Raw genomic sequence first — 21836 nt, forward strand, 5'->3', positions numbered from 1 at the left:
AAGCTGATGTGCAGCTCAGGTGAATCCCAGTGGCCGCCGTGAGGCGGCAGAGAAGCCGGCAGCACTCAGGAAAGCAGTTTTGTATTACTATAAATATGCAAATTATAAATAAGAATATAACAATTTTATACGGTCTCAAACTGTGGGAATGCATTTGTTTCTGTAGCTGAAAATGCAATGTATTCTTGCTAATTAAAATGAATTTTTATTAGTCTTAGGATGCTTCAAAAAAGAAAACAAATGTTTTTACTTAGCTGGGGAACTAAGTAACTTGAAACAAAATTTAGTAGCATTCAAAATCTTTCATTTACTTCTCAATATATAAATATATTAATATTTTATCTCTGATCCTCATTTGACTTTTTGAATATGTTAATTCCCTTAAAAAAATCTCTATCTCCAAATAAACAACTACTGCCTCCATTTTAAGATTGGGAACTAATCAAGTTGCTGTGCCTTTTTAAAAATATGTTTTCTTTTGTTAAGAGGAAGCATTAAAGAATGATTTTTGTTAAATAATTGATTTTATTAAATAGTATAATTTAATAAATTATAAATGAGATATGACCATTTTTCTAATACAGAAATAATTATATTTTGAACCCTTGAAAAAAACAAATGAGATATTCAGTTGTACACAAAGCATTATGCATAAATAAATAGCATGTTTTCCTTGGTATTAAATGACAAAGTATAAGTAATAATAACAAAGGAGAAAGTAAATGGTGTAACAGGCTAAGTTGTATTCTCCTAAGTTCATATGTTGAAGTCTTAACCACCAGTAACTCAGAATTTTACTATATTTGGAATTATGGCCTTTAGAGGTAATAAAGTTAAAATAAGATCATTAAGATGGGTCCTAATCCAGTATTACTCATGTCCTTGTAAGATGGGAGTTTAGGAAACACACACACACAGGAAAAAACCATGTGAAGACACAGGGTGAAGACAGCCATTTACAAGTCAGCGAGAAAGAGCATGGAAGAAACCAGCCATGCCTATCACCTTGATCTCAGACTTCTAGGCTCCAGAGCTGTAAAAAAAAAAAAAAAAAAAATCTGCCGTTCAGGCTTCTCAGTCTGTAGAACTTTGTTATGGCAGCCCTAACACTACTAGAGATGGGAAATTGTACTGCCCCTCTGATGACAACATGGCCCCTGCTTCTGTTCTGCACTTCTACACTCTCACATGTATTCACTGAAGAAACCACTGTTTTCCTCTAGTTGCTTCACAATATCTTCTTTAATGATAAAAATTGAGAAGTTAAAATTCTTGTAAGACTACTTTCAAGTCTCTAAAAACTGAATATTGTGATCTGGTTTATTTCTAGTTATTTAAACATTCAAAATAAATTGTAAATTTTGTTACATTATGGTTGACAAAATGCTTCCATATCTGTTATCATTGTTTATTTCCAAAATTCTATATTCAGTGGGATAGACAAAATTTTATTTTGTTTTTATAGATGACAAACTAAGGTTCCAAAGTAGATTGACTTAGAATAGCTCATAAAATCATTACATTGCAGAGCTGCAAGGCTCATCAAGATCTTGCAGCTTTGAACTCAGTTATGTTTCTTGTATACGCTATTGGCCAATTCTTTATCTGAAAATATTTAGGTCCTTAATAAAAATCTCAGGGCACTGTTCTTCAAACAGCAGGTTATGACCCATTGACAACTCATGTTATCAGCTTAAGGTTTTTGACAATTGTACCAAAAATGACATCAACTTGAACAGAATAGAGTGTATTCAGATTAGATCAGATCAGTCGCTCAGTCGTGTCCGACTCTTTGCGACCCCATGAATTGCAGCACGCTAGGCCTCCCTGTCCATCACCAACTCCTGGAGTTCACTCAGACTTACGTCCATCAGTGATGCCATCCAGCCATCTCATCCTCTGTCGTCCCCTTCTCCTCCTGCCCCCAATCCCTCCCAGCATCAGGGTCTTTTCCGATGAATCAACTCTTTACATGAGGTGGCCAAAGTATTGGAGTTTCGGCTTTAGCATCATTCCTTCCAAAGAAATCCCAGGGCTGATCTCCTTCAGAATGGACTGGTTGGATCTCCTTGCAGTCCAAGGGACTCTCAAGAGTCTTCTCCAACACCACACTTCAAAAGCATCAATTCTTCGATGCTCAGCCTTCTTCACAGTCCAACTCTCACATCCATACATGACCACAGGAAAAACCATAGCCTTGACTAGACGAACCTTTGTTGTCAAAGTAATGTCTCTGCTTTTCAATATGCTCTCTAGGTTGGTCATAACTTTCCTTCCAAGGAGTAAGTGTCTTTTAATTTCATGGCTGCAGTCACCATCTGTAGTGATTTTGGAGCCCAGAAAAATAAAGTCTGACACTGTTTCCACTGTTTCCCCATCTATTTCCCATGAAGTGGCGGGACCGGATGCCATGATCTTTGTTTTCTGAATGTTGAGCTTTAAGCCAACTTTTTCACTCTCCACTTTCACTTTCATCAAGAGGCTTTTAAGTTCCTCTTCACTTTCTGCCATAAGGGTGGTGTTGTCTTCATATCTGAGGTTACTGATATTTCTCCCGGCAATCTTGATTCCAGCTTGTGCTTCTTCCAGTCCAGTGTTTCTCATGATGTACTCTGCATATAAGTTAAATAAGCAGGGTGACAATATACAGCCTTGACGAACTCCTTTTCCTATTTGGAACCAGTCTGTTGTTCCATGTCCAGTTCTAACTGTTGCTTCCTGACCTGCATACAAATTTCTCAAGAGGCAGATCAGGTGGTCTGGTATTCCCATCTCTTTCAGAATTTTCCACAGTTTATTGTGATCCACTGAGTCAAAGGCTTTGGCATTACTAGATCTAAAAGTAGATGTTGTTTCTTGACATTTGAGTGATTGTGTGTCTGTGTATGTATGCCTGGGTATTAAATAAAACATATTTAGGTTATAGCAGGAAAATATTTTAAAACCATTGCATGGCATATTTCTCTAAAAGGCTATTTTAAAATTTGCTTGCTAATGCTTTGGGGTTTTATGCAAACGCTCATTTAGATTTATCTCTTAATTAGGAAGCAAAGCCCTTGAACAGAAGGATTGCTACTTATTACTTCTTCCTCAGAGACTGCAGCACTGATGGTAGAAACATGAGAATTGATGACTGAATGACATGAGTATATGACTGCCAGCTCTGAAAGTCATGAAAATGATTCTGATGTGTTACCATTCTAGATTTATTTATGGACATCCTTAAAGTTAGATGAACACTTGCAACAATATTCTCAGGTAGTACTTTTATGTTGTTTTGAGTACTAAATCCTTGTCTATTTAGGCTGTGTTCTTCCAGGTATATTTTCACACCTATTTTAAAATGCTCTTAAATTATTAAGGGAAAGAGTCTATAGATTTGCTCTGATTATATCATCAGAGAAGTACATTTTCATAAGCTGGTATGGAGTTTCCTTTTCATCTCTTTGCTTTCCACAGATTTGAAAGAAAATTTTCAAAGTTTACTGGTGGCCTAAGAAACTTAGGCAGCCCAAAAAGTAGACTTTAGAAACAACAAAATAACCCTTCTAATTTATAACTTGCATTACTTTTAAATTTATACATTAATATTATTTATAAATACATTCATTAAATATATATTAATAGCTGATTATTTTATATTTAAAATTGCAATATGTTTAAACATAACATTGTTTTACATCACACATGCTCTGTTTGGGACTCAAATTTAATCCTGGAAGCAAAATCCCTATAAAGACACATTGAAGAGACATGTCTTTAGGGGAATGCCAAACTAAAATGATGAGCTTTAGATTATGATTTGAATATAAATAAAGAATAACTGTATTACAGAAGAAGAGGGAGTTTTTCAAAACAATACCTGCCATTGGAAGGAGCTAACTTAGGTATCTGCCTGATTAAATGTTAAAGAAATTAACTGCCTTTTCGCTTAATATTAAAAGCATACTTCACAGAGATGGAGGTGAACTATTCAGACATGTATATACACATTTATGCATAATATATACATATATGAAATAGGATTGCCTGGTGGCTCAGTCAGTAAAGAATCTGCCTGCAATGCAGATTCAATTAGAAATTAAATATATTCAAAAAAAATTTAATTTGGGTTCAATCCCTAGGTTGGGACAATCCCTTGGAGAAGGAAATGGCAACCCATCCCAATATGCTTGCCTGGGAAATCCCCTGGACAGAGGAGCCTGGTGGATTACAGTCCAGGGGGTCACAAGAGTCGGACACAACTTAGTGAAAACAGCACCACCACCATATACACAAACACACGCACAGGACTTGAGTGATTTTGAGATTAGTAGAATCAATATTTTGAATTTCTTTGAAAATACTAGAAAAACTAAAGAAAATTGCAGAACATCAGCAAAATATAAATCCAAAGTTCTTTGGATGTTATACCAGAATTTGTTGTATTTTGTTTACAATCCATTTGAATTCAGCAACATAAAAGTCAAGTGATAAGTGTCTAAAACAGGAATCAGCACATTGTTTTGTTGTAGCCTATCCAATAATGTTAGGCTTTGCAGGTCAAATGGTCTCTGTCACAACTACTAAACTCTGCAGTTACAGGATAAGAGCAATCACAGATAATACAGAAATGAAGAGCATAACTATGTTACAAAAATACTGCATTTCCAAGAACATACAGTGGGCCATTTTTTTTTAACCCATGGACTTTAATTTATCCATTCTAAGTATAATAGAAATTAAAGTGGTTTTCAAACTATAATGCTTGAATATATTTAATTTCTAATTTTTATAAAATATTATTCTCTATAAGCTTGCATATGGTTTTATTACCCTTCTTCATAAATTTTAGACCTTGACAATTTTGTAAGATTTTACTCTTTTTTTCTTTAGCTGGAGAAACTGCCTCTGAACTCTATATATATTTCAGGAGTAAACAGAATGTAAGATTTATCACCTAAAGCATAACATTTTAATGAAATCTAGGGTAAGGTTTCTTATTTAGAAGGAAAAATAGTAAAAAAAAAATGTGTTTAAAAATAAGTGAGTCTTAAGAAAAAGTTAGTCTTGTGACTCATGTTAACATCGCAATCCATGGAAACATGCTCTTTAAAGTATAGTTAGTACTTGATAAGTGTATATGCCATTTTCAGTTATCATTTGTCTCCCTTGTTTTGAATCAGTTGTCATAATGCATGATTATTCATTGTTTGAAACTTACACTTATTTTTATAAAATATATAATGACCTCTATATTTTGTTTTCCATTCATCAAGTTTTAACTTCCCTTTGTTCTATTTTCTAACAAAAGTTACAGTCAGATAGGAAGAAGGAGGTAAGAGTTGTACCTTCTTCAATTCAGAACAAACTTTTTTATTTTGTCTTGCAATATATCCCAAGGGGCACTGTTACTTTTTTCCTAATAATTACTTGAATGGGCTGTCTAGTGTACTTGCAAATTATCATAGTAAATGCATACTGTGAACTCTACCATTAAAAGTAATAGTAGTTCATCCTACTACAGATGGTCCCCAATGTAGGATGGTTCGACTGAAGATTTTTTTGACTGTATGATGTTTCAAAAGCTGTATGCTGTAGGTAGAAACTGTACTTTGAGTTTTGAGTTTTGATCTTGTCCTGGGCTAACGACGTGAGGTAGGACACTTTCTCCCCATGCTGGGCAGTGGCAGTGAGCCACAGCTCCCAGTCAGCTATGTGACACAAGGGGTGAGCAACAGGTACATTTGCAACACTTCTGTCCCCTTACCACCATTCTGTTTTTCACTTTTAGTGCAGTAGCCAGATATTTGATACTTTATCATAAAACAGACTTTGTGTTAGATGATTTTGCCTGACTTGTCAGCTAATGTAAATGTACATTTAAGATGGGCTAGGCCAAGCTATGGTGTTTGGTGGGTTAGTCATATTAGATACATTTTTGGCTTCTGATATTTTCAACTTGCAATGAGTTTATCAGGATATAGTGTAAGTGAAAGTGAAGTTACTCAGTCGTGTCTGACTCTTTGCAATCCCATGGACTGTAGCCTACCAGGCTCCTCTGTCCATGGGATTTTCCAGGCCAGAGTACTGGAGTGGGTTGCCATTTCCTTCTCCAGGATATCAGGATATAACTCTATCATAAATCAAAAAAGATCTATAGTCATATTTAAACAATTTGGGAGACTAAAAAATTTCAAAATTTTCTCCTCTTGACAGGTAAGAAATTTACTGGTAGGAGATAAGAGAGGGGGAAGGATTACTAGTTATAAGAACATAATAATTATGGTTAATGTGTTTCTCCAATTTATAACTAGAAAAATGTATGAGTATAAACAATATATCTACATTAGTAGATAAGGGAGAAATTTGATTTATGCTGTGAATACATATTCTGTCACATACAACAAACACAGACACATAACTAAGTTGTTTTTTTATTTCAAACAAAAGCCTCCATATTTCTTTTTTAAGTAAAAATGTAAGGAGGTCAAGGTATTCAAACATTTGACATTGGGACTGTCAGTCACATGTTCTTTATCAAATAATAAGTTGTACATATGCACATTTTTATTTATATTCCAATTTGTATAACTTGTACTAATATTACTGAACATTACATATAAGCACTTTATACTTAGCTATTAAAATAAGATTTGTAAAAATTAACATGAATTTTGCATGGAAACTTCTTTTAATTACATAATAAATAATTTACACATAGTGGTTTAGCTTCATGCATGGGATAAACTAAGATTTTAGCTTAAGTCTAATAATTATGTATTAGCAACATCTAATTTCATTACCATATATATATGTGCATGCTGCTGCTGCTGCTAATTCACTTCAGTCATGTCCGACTCTGTGTAACCCCACAGATGGCAGCCCACCAGGCTCCCCCGTCCCTGGGATTCTCCAGGCAAGAACACTGGAGTGGGTTGCCATTTCCTTCTCCAATGCATGAAAGTGAAAAGTGAAAGTGAAGTCACTCAGTCATGTCTGACTCTTAGTGACCCCATGGACTGCAGCCCACCAGGCTCCTCTGTCCATGGGATTTTCCAGGCAAAGAATTGTTTATTATGTTCAAAATGGAACTGCATTTTTCTACCCGCCTGTCATTCCATCAGAGATAAAGCAAAACTAATGTTTTCCTTTGTACATTATGTAATGTTATGGAGGACTCTGAATTGCCAGTAAAATTAACTACTCCTAAATGCTTTCTCCTTTGCTGGTTTTGAACAAGTAAACTGATATGTTAGCAGACTCATGTGGCAAGAAGCTGTGGACAAGTCTCTAGCCAACATTCAGCAAGAAGCTGTGGCCCTCAATTTAAGACATTTGTTAAATGAAGTAATTCTAGAGAAGAGTTTCAAGGCAATATAATATAGCTAATATTTTGATGCTTGTGTTTAAAGACAAAGAGAAGGGCTCTTTGCTTATCACAAAGCAAAAAGAAGGTCTCTATGGAATGATATTAAGCAGGTTGAATAGCATAATATATCCTTATTTAAGTCTCTCAATAATTCCACAGTCCTCTTGAGCAGTCATATTTTTAAAAAAGCCTAATGATTTAATTCACTGTATAATTATTCACAATTATAATTTCCTTGCTTACATGGAAATGAAATAGATTTTAAAACCACACATTTTCTTTGAAATATATTTAAAATAATTTTTACAAAAATAATAGCAGTTCTTCTTGAAGCAATCTTTTATATCACAGGTTTCCATTTACTGTTATATAAAGGCATAGGAATATAGGAAAACAACAGAACGGGAAAGACTAGAGATCTCTTCAAGAAAATTAGAGATACCAAGGGAACATTTCATGCAAAGATGGGCTTGATATTAAGAAGAGGTGGCAAGAATACACAGAAGAAATATACAAAAAAGATCTTCACGACCCAGATAATCACGATGGTGTGATCACTGACCTAGAGTCAGACATCCTGGAATGTGAAGTCAAGTGGGCCTTAGAAAGCGTCACTATGAACAAAGCTAGTGGAGGTGATGGAATTCCAGTTGAGCTATTTCAAATCCTGAAAGATGATGCTGTGAAAGTGCTGCACTTAATATGCCAGCAAATTTGGAAAACTCAGCAGTGGCCACAGGACTGGAAAAGGTCAGTTTTCATTCCAATCCTAAAGAAAGGCAATGCCAAAGAATGCTCAAACTACCGCACAATTGCACTCATCTCACACACTAGTAAAGTAATGCTCAAAATTCTCCAAGCCAGGCTTCAGCAATATGTGAACCGTGAACTTCCAGTTGTTCAAGCTGGTTTTAGAAAAGGCAGAGGAACCAGAGACCAAATTGCCAACATCCACTGCATCATCAAAAAAGCAAGAGATTCCAGAAAAACATCTCTTTCTGCTTTATTGACTATGCCAAAGCCTTTGACTGTGTGGATCACTATAAACTGCGGAAAATTCTGAAAGAGATGGGAATACCAGACCACCTGACCTGCCTCTTGAGAAATTTGTATGCAGGTCAGGAAGCAACAGTTAGAACTGGACATGGAACAACAGACTGGTTCCAAATAGGAAAAGGAGCACATCAAGACTGTATATTGTCACCCTGCTTATTTAACTTATATGCAGAGTACATCATGAGAAATGCTGGGCTGGAAGAAGCACAAGCTGGAATCAAGATGCCGGGAGAAATATCAATAACCTCAGATATGCAGATGACACCACCCTTATGGAAGAAAGTGAAGAGGAACTAAAAAGCCTCCTGATGAAGGTGAAAGAGGAGAGTGAAAATGTTGGCTTAAAACTCAACATTCAGAAAACGAAGATCATGGCATCTGGTCCCATCATCGGAAATAGATGGGGAAACAGTGGAAACAGTGTCAGACTTTATTTTTGTGGGGGGCTCCAAAATCACTGCAGATGGTGACTGCAGCCATGAAATTAAAAGACGCTTACTCCTTGGAAGGAAAGTTATGACCAACCTAGATAGCATATTCAAAAGCAGAGACATTACTTTGCCAACAAAAGTCCGTCTAGTCAAGGCTATGGTTTTTCCTGTGGTCATGTATGGATGTAACAGTTGGACTGTGAAGAAAGCTGAGTGCCGAAGAATTGATGCTTTTGAAGTGTGGTGTTGGAGAAGACTCTTGAGAGTCCCTTGGACTGCAGGGAGATCCAACCAGTCCATTCTGAAGGAGATCAGCCCTGGGATTTATTTGGAAGGAATGATGCTAAAGCTGAAACTCCAGTACTTTGGCCACCTCATGCAAAGAGTTGATACATCGGAAAAGACTCTGATGCTGGAAAGGATTGGGGGCAGGAGGAGAAGGGGACGACCGAGGATGAGATGGCTGGATGGCATCACTGACTCGATGGACATGAGTCTGAGTGAACTCCAGGAGTTGGTGATGGACAGGGAGGCCTGGTGTGCTGCGATTCATGGGGTCGCAGAGTCGAACATGACTGAGCAACTGAACTGCACTGAACTGAAAGGCATAGGATCTTATATGTTTATGTTTGGGGAATATGCAATTATAAAACTTGGCTAAATACAGCTGTTTTGTGAGTAACTCTGACTTCTGGGTCTCATAACCTTTCTGATCATCATTTTTATTTTATTCCACTGAATCCAGAACTGTATACTAAGTCTCAAGGTGCTCTTATTAGGGAGGTAAATGAGTTAATATTATTTTTCCCACATTACACATGAAGAAGAAGTTAAGCAAAATGAAGTGACTTATACAAAGGCATAGAACTCAGTCCATATGAGAATTTGTGTCTAGGATTTTTTCTTTCTGCACGAGTTAATCCCATCTCTTCTCTCATTCACGTTAGTCAATGAAATTACTGCAGTATTAATGGCAGGTTCCTGATATATGTGACAGGTTGTATTTTTGCTAAATGAGCACTTGTTTTTTAGCTTCAATTAGGTTTTCTACTCCAGATCCTTCTATGTTCTTCTTCAGAGATTAGGACCAACTGAAATCCTATACATTGTCTTATTCACTGCTATACCTGCAGCCCTAAAATGGAGTTGAGTTCAGAGTAACTGGTCAGTAAATATTAAAAAAATGCATTCTTTACCAAATTAAAAAAAGAGATTTAAGTCTTTTCTCCTTCTCCCAAAGTCTCAAAAGCCCCGTCTACCCAGCAGGTTGTCCTGTATCTTTTCCTTTGATAATTACTTACTTTTCACAATACATATCAGAGTCTTTCCCTAAAGATGTTGGGGCACAACTGGATGTACAAGAAATCCATTACATTGAACAAAACATTTAGATTTGTTAATAACCAACATTAACCACATTTCTCAATGTGTTGCAATTGCAGTTTTACCTTATTAAAATATTATGGGAAATTTTATCACAATTCCTGGAACTCAGTAGAGGCTTAATAAAGTTTAATTAACTTATTCTTCCTATCCTCAATTTAGGATAAACTTGCCATGTACAGTATTAATTTGTATCTTTATGCACGTTAGCTCAATCTTTTTTTTTTTTTAATTTTATTTTTAAACTTTACATAACTGTATTAGTTTTGCCAAATATCAAAATGAATCCGCCACAGGTATACATGTGTTCCCCATCCCGAACCCCCCTCCCTCCTCCCTCCCCATTCCATCCCTCTGGGTCGTCCCAGTGCACCAGCCCCAAGCATCCAGTATCGTGCATCGAACCTGGACTGGCAACTCGTTTCATACATGATATTTTACATGTTTCAATGCCATTCTCCCAAATCTTCCCACCCTCTCCCTCTCCCACAGAGTCCATAAGACTGTTCTATACATCAGTGTCTCTCAATCTTTAAAGATATTCTGTTATGTTTCAATATTCAAAATGTGGCATCCCTGGAATTTTTTCTGTGTAATGAATGGTGACTTTTCCCATGATTTTAATTATTTCCAAAATACAAACTATTTGTTTAATCATAAAGAACATCGATTCTGTAAGTGAAAAGCAAACAATAACAAAAAATACCAAAAGCAACTTGAAGTGCAAGTTTAGGGTCAGGCCTTTCTCTATTTTTTTTTAATCTTGGGAGCAATTCAAAGGCCACAAGTATATTAGAAAAATTCCTACCTTGAAGGTCATGTCAACTTTAATATACATGCTAGGGAGGAAATAGATTCCCAGTTGTCAGGATATTGAATGAACACACACACATACACACACACACACACACACACACGCCTTGGCAGGACTGACATCATCAAGAAAGATATTAATTTTTTGTAGCTTTAGACTAATTTTCTCCCATGGCTCTCCTTGTCATGTCATGAATAATACTTAAGGCAATATCAGAGAAAACAATTATTTCTACAAGGATCAGCTGCTGATAGTTCATGACGACACACCACTGTATAAGATGTTCAGAAGTCAGGGTTAAGTTCTATCAGCCTATTACCATTCTTACCTCGTAGAATTCATGGATGGCCACCTTGAAGGGTAAATGTCTGCTATCAGTGGACTCAAGCATTATCTTTTGTCTGCTTAAGCATAGTAATTCAGGCTGCATAATTCTGGTCTATAAAGTTTCATGAAGTTAAGTTTTGTCATGGCCTAGAGCCCTCTCCTGGTGCCCAGAGACTAGAGTCAGCAGAGTTCAATTTGTGTATAGAAAAGTTGGGAATGAGTTATAGTCTGTCTAGATCTAAATTTGTCCCCTGTCCCTCTGAACTTTTGTATTATTAGTTTACTCATTCTTACTGATTTACACATTTTTTCATGGTTGTATTATGCTGAAAATGCTTAAAGAGAGTAAATGAAGACCAAGATGTAAAGAAACTATGACAGGTGCATGGCTTCCTCTAAGACACTAGGAAAATAGTCTCCAGCAAGATATCAGCATTGATTAGCATCTGGAAAAATGAACTAATAAATGCTGTTCCAGAAGAAACAAAACACATTTTCAGAGATGTAATACTCTTATACTCCTGAGATCCTGAGAATAAGAATATTGTTTTTCCTGATTTTCTAGAGATCTAATATGTGCAATTGGAAGGAGAAGGGGACGATAGAGTTAAATGGCATCACCAACTCAATGGACATGAGTTTGTGTAAACTCTGGGAGTTGGTGATGGACAGGGAGGCCTGGTGTGCTGCGGTCCATGGGGTCACAAAGAGTCAGACATGGCTGAGTGACTGAACTGAACTGAATTGATATTTTATGTTTCTTTCATGCTGTTATAAATTGGTTCTCTTAAAACTACATTTCCCAATTATTTTCTATTTATAAGAATAAATTTTATATGTATTACATTTGTCATTTGTGACCTTGCTAAGTTATACTTTTAAAAATTGGTAAATTCCTTTTTCTTTTTTTTAATACATAATCATAATTAAGTCACCTAAAAATGGCGATAGTTTTACTTCTTTTTTTCTTCTTTTCTCCTTTCATGTAATCATTAGAATCTCTAGTGTAACATTAATAGAAATGATCACATAACATATTCCTTTCAAAAATCAAAGACAAAGAAAGGAATATGGTTGGTTTTTCATCATTAATTAGAACATTAGCTATTGATTTTTTTATAGATTCACTTTATCACATATGGGAAGTTTCCTCTTATTCTGTCATGTTCTGAGATGTTTTAATAGTCAGTAGATTTTAAATTGAAATCAAATTCTTATTTTAACATATCTTAATTGTGAATTGGTGCTGAAATGCTTTTCTGCAACTACTGAAATAGCCCACTTTATTCTATTATTAAAATTTGTTAGCTAGAATTCTAAAATGGCCCCCACAATTCCTGGCCCTTAGTGTGTACACTCCTTCCACCAAACACTCAATTAAACAGTACTGTAGGTGCTGTCATGAAGGGCTTCTGCAGATGTAACTGAGGCTCCTAATCAACTGATACTAAAAGAGGGAGATTATTTGGGTGGGCCAGACCTGATCAAATGAGCCCCTTAAATCTGGATTTCAAAGTCAGAGACAGAGAAAGTCAGAGCAAATCTAAGTATGAATGAGATTTGACAAGAGAGAAATTCTGAGTTGCTGGTATAAGGGAAGGTGGGTGGCATGCAGTAAGGAACATGGGAACTGAAAGCAGCTTATGGCTGCCAGCCAGCAAGGAAAGAGGACCTCAGCCCTCTTAACTAAAAGGAACTGAATGCTGTGGACCACTTTAATGAGCTTGGAAGCAGACCCTTCCCCAGAAACTCCAAATGAGAACTCGGTCCAGCCAACAGCCTGATTTCAGATTTTGAGGCTCTGAGTAGAACTCCATCAACCCATCAGCAATCCAGAGGTGGGTGAAGCAGGGAACTTTAGTCAGCAATAGCTTCATGCCAGCAAATGGCCTCGCTGTGGCCCCAAACCAGGCACTGTATTTGGTTAAGACTTGCCCAAGACTTGAAGGATTGATCTTTCAGGATCTCAAGACCCAGAGTTGAATGCATGACTGGAAGCATCAGGCAAGCCAGCTGTGGATATTCTTAGCACGGATCAATACATATACTCCACTGTGAATGTTGTTGTTGTACAGTCATCCAGTTGTGTCTGACACTCTATGATCCCATGGACTGCAGCATGCTAGGCCTCCCAGTCTCTCAGCATTTCCCGAAGTTTGCCCAAGGTCATGTCCACTGTCCAAGGCCATGTCCATTGCATTGGTGATGCCATCCAGCCACCTCATCCTCTGGATGATGATCATTTTAAATCCACAGATGCAGAATAACTGGATCTAACTGGGGACCCAAGATATCTTTCAGTTGGACCTGTTTACACAAGCCTCCAGCTGTGCATATGTGTGATCAATTGACTTCTAGGTTTCAATCTATAAAAGGTCTCAATTAATATCCTTTTGAATTTAAATATTTACTTATTCATTTATTTATTTATTTATTGCTCCCAGTCATTGGGTGTGTCAGGGGAGTGAGTGCTGGTCGCAATGGAGGGCCAGGAAGGCAATGAGCTGGGATACGGTGAATCAAGTGGTTCTGATCATAGCAGAAGTGGCACTACTGCACCCAGCAGGAAGTTCAAACTGGGGGATTTAAAAAAATTTTATTGGAGCCAGCAGGGGAATCCTGGGATGAGGAACACCCGAGTCCCATGGGTGTCAGCAGTACCTCATTCCAGACTCAGTCACAGTAAGGGGTCGGGGGGAGATTGTATTAAGCTCCTGCCCAAAGATGTAGAGCTGGAACCCTGGGAGACCAGCCCTGGGAAGTAAACTGCTTGTGCACAGCGGCAAATTGCCACAATTAGATACAGCCTTTCCAGAAAGGGAGGTGCCAGAGCAGCAAGTTGGGCTTCTGATTTCGAATCCTGCGTCTCTAGTCCTACCTCTGCCAAGGTCCAGAACATGCCGGTTTATCCTAGGGGCAGTTGTGAGGTGTCTTAGAATTCGTCCAGGAGACCACTGCAGCCTGTTCTCTAGCCTTTTGGCCTGAGGAACAGCCTCAGGGCATTTCTCTGTTTCTGAGCCAAACCAGGTGCCAAACCTGCAGTGGGGGAACTGGCTCCTTTGGTCAAACCCCTCCATCCAGTAACGTGGACACTGTTCCTCCGTTGTGGACACTGCTCATCCGTTGATAGGCACATATTAATTCCATGTCTTGGTTACTGTAAAATAATGCTGCAGTGACCATGGGGATGCTGGTATCTCTTTGGGGGTGCTGATTTTATTTCCTTTGGATAAATACCCAGAAATGGAATTGCTGCATCTTATGGTAGGTAGTTATGCTTGTAATTTCTTGCCAGGCTCCCTACTAATTTCCATAGTGGCTGCACCAGTTTATATCCCCAGCTACAGTGTACCAGGGTTCCCGTTTTTCCCACAGTCTGGTCAGCACTTGTTATCTCTTTTCTTGTTGATAACAGCCATTTTAACTGGAATGAGGTGATATCTCTTTGCGGTTTTGATTTTCATTTTGTTTGATTAGTGATGTTGAGCAGCTTTTCATCTACCTGTTTGCCCTCTGTATGTTTTCCTTGGAAAAATGTTGTTCAGATCCTCTGTTCAGCATTGTATTTTTGAACATTGTTAGGAGAGTAGCTAGATCTTAAAAGTTCTCATCACAAGGAAAAAAAATGTAATTATATATGGTGATCAGTATTAGATAAAAGCTTTCCCGGTGGCTCAGATGGTAAAGAATCTGTTTGCCAGTGCAGGAGATGTGGGTTTGATCCCTGGGTTGCGAAGTTCCCTTGGAGAAGGGGATGGCACCCCACTCCAGTATTCTTGCCTGGAGAATCCAATAGACAGAGGAGCCTGGCGGGCTATAGCCCATGGTGTAGCAAAGAGTCAGACGCAACTGAGCGAATAACACATGCACACAGTATTAGATAACTGGAATACCGTGGTGATCATTTTGAAGTATATACATATTGAATTGCTAAATGTTGTACATCTGAAACTATGTTTGTCCTCTGGTATCTGTCAGGGATTATTTACAGAAACTGCGGCAGATACCAAAAATCCATGGATGCCCAAATCCCACAGTTAGCCTTAAGTATCTGTGTTTTCTGCTTTTGTGGATACCAAGGGCCAATTCTATGTTCATTGTAAGAAAAAAATTGCATTGTAGTGGGTCTGCACAGTCCAAACCTGTGTTGTTCAAGGGTCAACCATAATGTTATGTGTCAATTATATTGGAAATAGAAAATTCCTTAGCTAAATAAAAAGAAAGAATATTTGAACAGAAGAATTTCCAAATAAGAGAGTAACAGGAAATTAGAGATAAATCATTCATGAGTTCACAGCAGTTTTATCTAATTTTTAAGGAAGAGATGACTACAGCTCTGTTTGGTCAATTACTAAAGATAGAATGTTTTCCGGTGAGATGTCAGAACTTTCTACCTTCATAAATTAAAGAAAACTAAACTGTTATTCATGTTTTCCTTTAATGAAATAAATGTGAAAACTTGAGAGTATATTTGAAGAAAATTACTCCACTCCAGCACTCTTGCTTGGAAAATCCCATGGACGGAGGAGCCTGGTAGGCTGCAATCCATGGGGTCGCTAAAAGTCGGACATGACTGAGCAACTTCACTTTCACTTTTCACTTTCATGCATTGGAGAAGGAAATGGCAGCCCACTCCAGTGTTCTTGCCTGGAGAATCCCAGGGACGGGGGAGCCTGGTGGGCTGCCGTCTATGGGGTCGCACAGAGTCAGACACGATTGAAGTGACTTAGCATAGCATAGCATAGCATTCCCTAGCAGGAGATGCCTGGTTAAGTTGGGATTGCAAAAAATAGTACCAGTCAGCATCTTTACAGTGCACTAGCTGAAACATATTTTTTGTATCTTAAGGCCATATAAAATGAAGATTGCCAAATATGTATTGTGAAAAGGCAATCCATAGGATGATGGGGAAAGATTTGCAAATCATATCTCTGATAAAGGATTTGTACCTAGAATATATACCAAATTTTTACAACTCAATAGTAAAAATACAATCCAATTTAAAAGTGGGTAAATTATTTGAATAGATTTTTATCCAGTGAAGATAATCAAGTGGCCAACAAATACAAGAAAAGATGCTCAGTATCATAAGGAAAATGTAACTCAAAACCATAATAAGATAGCTCTTCATTTGAACAAGCCATACATAAAAATATATTAGGTAATATTGAAGAAATTATTCATAAATAAGTGTTTTTGATATGTTAAATTTGATAATGTTTTTTAGGATTGTAACTTAAGACAAGAAATGCCCTTATCTTCTAGAGGTGCACTTTGAAGTATTTATAGGTGAATTCTCTCATGATGTTTAAAATATTTAGATATTTAGAATATTTCTGAAATAAATGTAATAATAATACATATACACAATGATGAGGTTAATGTGGCAACACTGCTAACATTTGCTAAATTCAGTTACCCAGTTAATAAGTACATGCTGCTGCTGCTATGTCGCTTCAGTCATGTCCGACTCTGTGTGACCCCATAGACAGCAGCCCACCAGGCTCCCCCATCCCTGGGATTCTCTAGGCAAGAATACTGGAGTGGGTTGCCATTTCCTTCTCCAATGCATTAAAGTGAAAAGTCAAAGTGAAGTTGTTCAGTCATGTCTGACTCTTAGCTAGCCTATGGACTGCAGCCTACCAGGCTCCTCCATCCATGGGATTTTCCAGGCAAGAGTACTGGAGTGGGGTGTTCATTATACCAGTGTCTCTATTTTTAATGTGTGTTTAAATTTTTTTCTAGATGAAATAATCCAAAAAGGTTAGGGGAAAGGGGACTGAAAACACTTTCAACCCTACCAGTATTTGTTAAAATTTCCTTGAAGTCATTTTACATCTAATATACTAATAAATTTTACAGTCTTTAATTTAGTTATGGTTCCACTGTTTATGCATTTATCCAATGAATATTGACTGAAGACTAAATAGAAAGAAAGTGAAGTCACTCAGTTGTGTTTGACTCTTTGCAACCCATGGTCTGTAGCCTACCAGGCTCCTCCATCCATGGGATTTTTCCAGACAAGAGTACTGGAGTGGGTTGCCATTTCCTTCTCCAGGGGGTCTACTTGATCCAGGAATCGAACCCTGGTCTCCTGTGTTACAGGCAGATGTTTTACTGTCTGAGTCACCACATGCTAGGAATTGTGCTGTGCTGTCCACTTGGTTGTCCAAATTAGAAACCTCCAAGTTGAAAAATAAGAGAAAAAAGAAAGAAAACCCAGCTAGGCCATTCCTAGACTGCTGACATACAGAACTGTGAACTAATAATGGATGTTGTTTAAAGGTGCTGAATATGTTGTAATTGCTTATGGATCAATAGAAAATTAATACATAAGGTCAATTATACTGAGTGGTTGTCTGACACTGAAACAATCTTTCATCCTAGAAAAATCTTACTCATCATGATTTATTACCATTTTTATATGTTGTTGGATTTGATTTGCTAGATTTGTTAAGATTTTTGTGGGTAATATTGGTATATAGAGTAAAATTCTTATGGCTATATTTAAAGTTGTTTTTTCTTGTGATGCTTGTGTTTGAACTAAACGTAATACTGGCTTCATAAATGCATTGGTATCTCCACCTTCTCTATTTTCTGAGGAAAGTTTATAGACTTCATGATGTTTCTTTAAACTTTAGTACTATTCCCTAGTGAGCCCATGTGGATCTGGATTTTTCTGGTTGACATGTGTGTATGAAGGATTTAGTGTTTTAGTAGAGATAATGTTATCTATATTTTTGTCTCATCTTAGGTTAATCTTAGCAAATTATATCTTTCAATACTTTTTCCTCTTCATTTAGGTTGCAAAATTTCCCAGCAGAAAATTGTTCATAATATTCTCATTATTATTTTATTGTCTCTAATTCAATATGGTTCTTATACTTTCAATTTTTATCTTGATCAGTCTAGGGGTTAATTGATTTGTAAATAATCTCAAGGCACCATCTCTCTGTACTCTTTGTTTTGTATTTCATTGATTTCAGCACTTTTATTTCTTATTTCCTTTCCTCCATATCTTCAACTTCTTTCTATTATTATCATTATTTTTTTATTCCCTTTCTATTTTATTGTTGAGATGAAACATTAGGTCATTAAGTTTAATGCCTATAGATATATTTTTTTTTATTTTACAGTTTTTTTTTAATTTAATTTTATTTTATTTTTAAACTTTACATAATTGTATTAGTTTTGCCAAATATCAAAATGAATAATTTTATCTTCAAGTACTGTTTTACCTCAAAATGTTTAGACTGTTGTATTTGTATTGTATTTTATGGCTCAGATGGTAAAGAACCTGCCTGCCAATGCAGGAGACATAAAAGACCTGGGTTCAATCCCTGGGTCTGGATGATCCCCAGAGAAGGGAATGGCAACTCACCCCAGTATTCTTTCCTGGAAAATCCCATGGATAGAGGAGCCTGGCAGACTACAGTCCATGGAATCACAAAGAGTCAGACATGACTGAGCAACTAACGCTTTCATTTTTAGTTCTAAATATTTTATAATTTCACTAGAAATCATATTTTTGTTGACATAATGATAATTGAGACTTTTAAACATTTGCATACTGATCTGCTTAGTTATGTCATCATTATAAATTTTTCATTTAATTACCTTGATTAAAATATTTTAATCAATTAAAATTAAGACTTGTTTTATAGTCAACATATTGTCTGCTTTGGTAACTATACCTTATGTTTATGAAAAAATTCTTTTTGTAGTCTTCACTTATCTGGTATAGTCTTCCATGGATATAAGCTAAGTCAAAATGTTTGTTCATGTTGTTTAGATTGTTATATCCTTGCTAATATTTACTGTGTTGTTGTTATTCATTATCAACTGGCAAGATGGGTATTTAATATCTCCTTTCTGTTTTTTGCTTTTCCATTTTCCTTCTTCTAGACTATTGAGTAATTTTTAAAATTCAACTTTACTTTATTTTAATACTATATCAGTTGATATTTTAATTTCAAAGTAATTGCCTTACCTCTATGATTAATAATTTACCTCTTATATTAATATTTGCTTCACAAAAAATGAAGAAATCTTGTTCTGTTAAGATTCATTTAGCACTTGCCTTCATAATTGCTGATGCTGTAAAAAGCGTATGTACTACATCATTATATATCATAAATCCCATCGGATAGCTCAGTATTTTTTAACTTGAACACTTTTCCTTTAAGTAAATTAAAAAGAAAATGATCAATTTGCTTCAGTTCAGTTTAGTCGCTCAGTCATGTCCGACTCTTTGAGACCCCATGAACCACAGTACCCCAGGCCTCCCTGTCCATCATCAACTCCCGGAGTTCCCCCAAACCCATGTCTATTGAGTTGGTGTTGCCATCCAACGATCTCATCTTCTGTCATCCCCTTCTCCTCCTAACCTCAATCTTTCCCAGCATCAGGGTCTTTTCAAATGAGTCAACTTTTTGCATCAGGTGGCCAAAGTATTGGAATTTCAGCTTCAACATCAGGCCTTACAATGAACACCCAGGACTGATCTCCTTTAGGATGGACTGGTTGGATCACCTTGCAGTCCAAGGGACTCTCAATAGTCTTCTCCAACACCACAGTTCAAAAGCATCAATTCTTCTCTGCTCAGCTTTCTTTATAGTCCAACTCTCACATCCATACATGACCACTGGAAAAACCATAGCCTTGACTAAATGGACCTTTGTTGAAAAAGTAATGTCTCTGCTTTTTAATATGCTGTCTAGGTTGGTTATAACTTTCCTTCCAAGGAGTAAGTGTCTTTTAATTTCATGGCTACAGTCACCATCTGCAGTGATTTTGGAGCCCAGAAAAATAAAGTCAGCCACTGTTTCCCCATTTATTTGCCATGAGTGATGGGACTGGATGCCATAATCTTTTCTGAATGTTCAGCTTTAAGCCAACTTTTTCACTCTCCTCTTTCACTTTCATCAAGAGGCTTTTAGTTCCTCTTCACTTTCTGCCATAAGGGTGGAGTCATCTGCATATCTGAGGTTATTGATATTTCTCCCGGCAATCTTGATTCCAGCTTGTGCTTCCTCCAGCCCAGCATTTCTCATGATGTACTCTGCATCGCTTACTCAGATGTAAAAGTTTCTAATGCCCTTCATTAGTTCTGACTTTATCATTTTCAGACTGAACACTTTTTTTTTCCTTTCTTTAGCATTTACTGCAGCATATTGCAGTGGTGACAAAGCTCTGTCTTGGTTTTGTAGCTACGGATGTGAACAAATGTATAATGGCGTGTATCCACCATGATCCATTCTGTGAAGTTGCTCAGTCGTGTCTGACTCTTTGAAGTTTTTGTGACCCCATTGGCTGTAGCCTTCCAGGCTCCTCTGTCCATGGGATTTTCCACGGAAGAGTACTGGAGTGGGTTGCCATTTCCTTCTCCAGGGGATCTTTGAAATCCAGGGGTCAAACCCAGGTCTCCCAAATTGCAGGCAGATGCTTTACCATCTGAACCACCAGGGAAGTGATCCATTATAGTACCATGCAATGTATTTTCACCATCATAAAAATTCTCTGTGCTCTGCCTGTCATCATTGCTCCTCTCCACCATCATAACCACTAACCACCATTGATATTTAAAGTTCTCCCCATAATCTGTCTTTTCCAGTCATATAATTGGAATCATATGTAGCCTTTTCCAATTGGCTTCTTTCACTTTTTAATATGCATTTAAGATTCCTCCATGACTTTACAGCTCATTTCTTTTAGGCACTAAATAATAATATTCCATTGTCTTGATATACCAGTTTATCCACTCACCTACAGAAGGACATGTGAGTTGTTTCCAAGTTTTGACAATTAGGAAAGCTGCTATGAACATTGTGTTCAGATTTTTGTATGGACATTTCAGCTTTTTTGGATAAGTACCAAGGAGCATGATTCTGGTTCATATAAAAGAGTGTGTTTAGATCTGTAAGAAATTGCAAACTGTCTTCCAAAGTATCTGCACTATTTTGCATTTCTACCAGAAAATATATTGTTCCACATGCTTGTCAGCATTTGGTATTACCATTGTTATAGATGTTGGCCATTCTGATAAGTGTGTAGTGGTATCTCATTGAATTTACATTTCCCTGATGACATTAAGTGGGGTATCTTTTCATATGTTTATTGCTTATTTGCCATCTCTATATCATCTTTGATGAGATATCTGTTCAGGTGTTTGGCCCATTGTTTAATTGGTTTTTATTATTTTTTTATTAATAAGAATTGTGTATTGTGCATAATAATCCTTTTGTAGATCTTCAAATATTTTTCTTTTTCTTTTTCTCTTTCTCTTTTTATGAGAGTTCCAATTATACAGATGTTAGGTCTTTTGATTTTATTCCACAGTTTTCTAAGCCTCTGTCCATTTTCTTTACAATTATTTCCTGTCTCGTTCAGGTGGGTGAATTCCACTAATCTATTATCAAATTCATTTGTATTTTTTCTGTTATTGTCATTCCATTATTCTGCTCTTACACCCATT

The 21836-nt window shown here is 36.8% G+C and overlaps 1 protein-coding gene across 33 annotated transcripts in view; it reads left to right on the top strand.

Moving 5' to 3' along the window:
* LOC129619891 (uncharacterized) overlaps positions 1 to 21836 on the top strand; it is a 684565-nt gene that overhangs the window by 417620 nt on the left and 245109 nt on the right. The gene's annotated exons all lie outside the window — the stretch shown is intronic.

The sequence above is a fragment of the Bubalus kerabau genome, chromosome 9, assembly GCF_029407905.1.
Source record: "Bubalus kerabau isolate K-KA32 ecotype Philippines breed swamp buffalo chromosome 9, PCC_UOA_SB_1v2, whole genome shotgun sequence".
Taxonomy (NCBI): Eukaryota; Metazoa; Chordata; class Mammalia; order Artiodactyla; family Bovidae; genus Bubalus; species Bubalus kerabau.